Below are 6,000 nucleotides of genomic sequence, written 5' to 3' on the forward strand. Positions count from 1 at the left end.
ACCTAGGTCGGCGACAGCATGAATTTCCTAAGCACCGCCCTAAAGAAGAGGTGCAAAGGAAGACGCATACCTGCTTTGAACAGGTATTCACTCACGGCCACGCAGCCGGGCCTCGGATAGCAGGCCCGCTCATTCGGTTTGGAGACTAACATCTCTATGTTATGAGGCACACTATACCTTTCCCTAAGTTCCCCCAACCTCTTCCCCGTCATGTTCGAGGGCACTCTAGAAGCCCCCCACTCCTGGGTATAATCCACAGCCTCCTCGGCCATGGCATACCTATCCACCTCGGACGTCCCCCCATGACCTACCCCATGATCTAAAGACGCCACTGTAACAAGTTCCCTACCCGAAGTGGACTCCATTTTTTCAGAACAAAGACAGTAACAACGGTTTTTTATGCAAAAAATACCTAAAGGAGTTCAACACAAACGGATACTGGTAGGAATCTAATCGCAGACAACCTCGACGCCAGAAAATGGGAGATTTGAGAGAATTTGAGAATGCAAAGTATTCAAAAATCCTGGAAATTGGGATTTTCTCGCCTTTTATAAAGGTCCAAGACGAACCCCACCCGTCAGATCAAATCTCAGTCAATCCGAGCCCTCCATTTTAGATCCAATCCGAGGCGTTGAATTCAAACAGTTTTTAAATCCTACGCCTCCGTTCTATGCGTGCCTCCCACGCACCTCTCCAACGCGTCTGCCTCTAGAAACGCCAGCTGCCCTCATAATTGCATTTTAATTCGACGGTGCCACCACCTTGGAAGTCGTAACGGTTCAGCTACCTTTCCTCGAAAATAAGCACAAAACATCAAATCATTGGCACACCGACCAATGCACAATCATTACCATTGGACCTCGGTAAGCCCTCAGGGTCGGCTTCCTCAACCACCTCGACTTCCTCCTCGCATTCAGCGTTCAAGCCTCGCAGGTTCGGTTCCTCAACCACCTCGGCTTCCTCCTCGCCATTCAGCGTTCAAGCCTCGCAGGTTCGATTTCCTCAACCACCTCGGATTCCTCCTCGCATTCAGCGTTCAAGCGTCGCAGGTTCGGTTCCTCAACCACCTCGACTTCCTCCTCGCCATTCAGCGTTCAAGCCTCGCAGGTTCGATTTCCTCAACCACCTCGGCTTCCTCCTCGCATTCAGCGTTCAAGCCTTGCAGGTTCGGTTCCTCAACCACCTCGGCTTCCTCCTCGCCATTCAGCGTTCAAGCCTCGCAGGTTCGGTTTCCTCAACCACCTCGGCTTCCTCCTCGCATTCAGCGTTCAAGCCTTGCAGGTTCGGTTCCTCAACCACCTCGGCTTCCTCCTCGCATTCAGTGGTCAAGCCTCGCAGGTTCAGTTTCTTCAACCACCTCGGCTTCCTCCTTGCCAATCAGCGTTCAAGCCTCGTAGGCTCGGTTTATTTAACCAACTCGACTTCTTCATCATTCACCCAAGCAACACTTCTCAAACTCTAACCATGATATAAATACCTATGCTTGGACTTAGGGGACTATTATTTGGGGTCCTAAAATTCTTTCAACTTACTCCATCAAAGTCCACACATTACATTAATGATAATACTTGGACTTGGGGGACTATTGTTGTGTGTTGTCACACCTGTCCTATCCACCTGGGCCAATGGTACACTCATCCTGATCCACGTGGCATTCCCGCCGAGGTGGCCCACATTGCTGAGGTGGGTTATATCCGAAGTGCTTCTAACCGAGGCCCATGACCCGAGTCGAGCCTTTGGATGTAGCTGAGGTCCTCAAATGGACGAAGCCCCGAAGTTGATGCACGAGCCTCTTAACCACAAGGAAACATCCTCCATGGTCACTTCTCTCAAGAGATCGCCTGCACAGATCTTATTCGAATGATTGATGGAATGTTTGTCATAAGTATAAAGGTCAAGTCTTGTCACTAGCATAGAGGTCCTGCACAAGCAATAAATGCGCCGTAAGCTAGCAAGTCAAGTCCCATGCCTAAGAACAGACATTTGAACTAAGGAGATGAGGCCACGTGCCACTTCATCCAAGGGCTCCCATTCCATATGTATCACTATAAATACCCCCATTGTATGATGTAAAAGGCTAATGCAAAAATCAATACAAAAGACTACATTTACTCAACTCTCTCAGTTACTTGCAATACACAAATCGAACTTATCCACTTTTACACATACATTTACAAGCATCGGTTGGTAATTATTGTACAATCGGATTATGAATAACCCGCCGGATTCCGAACGTCACTGTCCCGCGTTGTTGGGCTACTCCCACGCCCCTTTGAACAGATCGGTTAGACCGTCCACGTGTCTTAGCGTGTTGGACATTCGTCCACGCAAGCGCGGGTGCGACCGGCATCTGTTGGCGCACTTTTTGGGGTCAACAACAAGACCAAAATCCCACTTGGAGTTTAAGTAAGAAGAAGAAGATCCTGCCATAAAATGCAATGAAAAGAATAAACATCTTGGTATTAAGTTTTTAATACAAATTTGATTGTTAGTTGTCTAAGATTCTCTTGACCCCCTTCCTGACCCCTCCCATGATGGCATGCTCATGGAACTTTAATAAATGCGTGGCAAAGACACTTAATTCCAAGGCTACAAATACTGAACTTAGCATCAATATAGGAAAATTATTTCTTATCTAATGATGTCGCATTATGTAGCTGTCGATATTATCTTTGCATCATTTCAAAGTTGAAAGTATTTGTTCCTTTATTAATGGCTACGAGTGTAGTATTAATGCTCATTTTCACTATCACACCTTTATCATATTAAAAAATGTATGGTTCTACTTTTCCTTTTACTAGTGCTATGTAAAGCAAAGCTCTAAAGTTGGATTCTCAACACATAAATAATTAAATTTTATTCTTTCCAATGCTTATTTTCTCTATCACACCTTTATCATAGTAAAAAATGTTAGGTTCCACTTTTCCCTTCTTCTAGTGCTATGAAAAGCAAATTTCTGAAGTTGGATTCTCAACATGCAAATAATTACATTTTATTCTTTCCAATAATTTATTTTTATTTATTGAATAGCGAATGCAATAAGCAAAAGCAGTCAATACGATTGATGAGAACGTTGAAGATTTATGATTAGAGTCTAGAGATGTATCGTTTGTATATAATGTAATTTCAAATAAAAATTCCATATAAAGAGGCATATGCCTTTTTAGAAATAATTACAGTAGAACATCGCCTGCTGGCGTCTTTGTTCTCCATAAGTTGTACTTTGTTCTCTATAAGTTGTACATTAATTTGTTAATAGCCTTGGTTATCGACTTATCGTATGCAACTTGTTCAGGAAAAACCCTATAAACTTCGCATTGTGAGTGTCGCTCAAGTTGTTCGTCAAATATTTTCGGGCACCGTAGCAACTTTGTTCGAGAAAAGCTAAACAGTGTGCCCCAGCCATTGATAGCTGACAACTTTTTCTCTTCTATTGACTGCCTTTAGACCATTGACTGAGTCGGCACGTTCTCACTTGAAGTTCACATGCATTTCTGTCTCTTCTGCTAATAAAATATTAATTATTTGTTAGCATTAATGATGTCCTTAACAATGTTAACAGAATAATCTCATGCTTTTAAAGTACTAATTTTTATGAGGAAATATAGTTTAATAGCCTAAATAGAAGGTTGATTTTCCAAATTAGCCTAAGAAATAAAAACATTTGAAAACTAGTCTCCAAACAACTAAATTTCCAAAAATACCCTTAATAGAGAAATTGCAACCAAAGCCATTACAATGTCTAAAAATCTCCAAATAAGTCCTCAAGAAAATATAGATCATAAATTTTTAATAAATTTAGATCCAAATATTATACAAAATTTTATTGATCTAAAAATCTATACAGAAAACGAATTAATCTATCTAGAAGAAGATCTGAAAGACTTCTTTATAGAATATTTAGACCCAAAAATAAAAAATAAAAATGATTCCATAGATAACGAAGCAATCAAAATGGAAAAAGACATATATAAATTAATTCTTAATTTAAGAAGGAGAATTGAAAAATTAAACATAATTATTCAAGAAAAAGTATTAATAAAAAATAGTGAATTTTATAAATTCTATTGTGACATTTTAAATACTTATGAAAAATCTAATTGGCTAAAAAATATTAACCCCTCCGCTGCACACTCCGATCAAATGGTATCAGAGCCAAGTTACGAACCAAAAATTATGATGAATATAGTAGATGAAGAAAATATAATTGAAGAATTTTTGGAAAAAGTTAAAAAACATAAAAAACCTAGTTATCCCTATTTACCTAAAAACACTACGAATGAAAGTTTTGAGGATATACATAAAAGACTAGAAAATCTAGAATATAATCTACAAGTAGGAAATGCATTATTAGATAATAATCTTAGAGGAAAAGATAGGATTATAATAAATCCACCTCAAGATTTTAGAATAACAAAAAATAAAGGAAAAAAGCATGAAGAAAAACAATATATGATAACAGATGTAGAAGAAATAGAACAAAAATTCTTAGAATCTACAGGTGAAGAGTATAAAGAATATAAAAAGCAGTTAGAAGAATTAACTGAAAAAATGGAGAATATAAAAATGAATACTAATCCATCTTCAAGTCATGATATAAAAGTAGAATTTAGTAGTGATGAAGAACAAGATTTCCCTAATGGTACCCCTATACCTGATAAGGCTGATGTTAATCGATATAGAAAAACCCAGAAAAGATACACTGGTAATGTAAGAAAACAATCTATAAAAGAAATAAATCCAATGAAATCTTATAATGAACCAATCCACACAACAGGAATATGGTTAGATTTAGATTGTGTAGATAAAAATAAAGCTATTGAAACATGGATAAAAAGTACAGATTTAGCTATACAATTTAATAAATGGGAAACATATACGGCTTTTGGATTTATAGAACACACATTTAGAGGAACTGTCTCTGAATGGTGGAGAAAGTTACCAGAAACCATCAAAGGAGGTGTAAAATATGGAGCAAATAGAACTGAAGTACTAGATAATAGAAATTCCTTAAATGAACAAAATATACAAGAAATATTAAAAAGATTTGAGAAAATCTTAAGAATAGAATTTCTAGGAAATAGACATACCTCTAATGAAGAAGAAAGAACACAAGAAGAATATAACCAAGGAATGATTGCAATGGAAAATCTAAAAATATGTGATATGTGTGAGTTAGAAAGATATACATGTAAATTTGAAGAATTATACTATGTATTAAATCAAGGAGACTATCAAGAAAATAAACCTATTTTAAGATCTTACTTTACAAAGTTACCATTCCCATGGGGAATTAAGTTACTAAAAGAATATGAGAAATTATTGCCTCTAGGAAAAGAGGAAGGAATTGAAATAGATACTCTTGGAAGTAGAATTGAATTTACAAAAAGAATGATAAGTATGTGGTGTAGAGAAGCACTAGAAAATAAGAAAGCTTATAAAATAAGAAAAAATTCATTATGTTGTTACAAAGATAATGGTCAGGTAGAACAATTTGGATGCTATAAAAAGAAGTTTAAACCATATAAGAAATATAAAAGAAGATTCAAAAACTATAAAAAATTCAATAAAAGAAATTTTAAACCACATAAAAAATATTTCAAGAAAAGAAATTGGAATAAGAAATCTAAACCAAGATATATCAAAAAATGTAGATGTTTTATTTGTAATGAAGAAGGACACATTGCCCCTCAATGTCCTAAAAAGAAAGATAGACAAAATATAAAAACTCTTAGAATTTACGAAAAATTCCAAGAAGATAGTGATATAGAACCAATTGAATATTTTGGAGATCTAAGTAGTGAATGTAGTAGTATTTATGAATTAGATACATCCTCATCAGAAGAAGAAGATTATGAGGAAATTGTATATATGAATCAAGAGATACAACAATCAGAAATAGAAATAGAAACAACTGAAGAAGTTGAAAATTCTATAGAAGGTATTAATCAGGAAATAACTTTTGATATTAAAAAATATGCAGGAATTACTAAAAAGATA

This window comes from Olea europaea, chromosome 20 (assembly GCF_002742605.1).
Source record: "Olea europaea var. sylvestris chromosome 20, O_europaea_v1, whole genome shotgun sequence".
Taxonomy (NCBI): Eukaryota; Viridiplantae; Streptophyta; class Magnoliopsida; order Lamiales; family Oleaceae; genus Olea; species Olea europaea.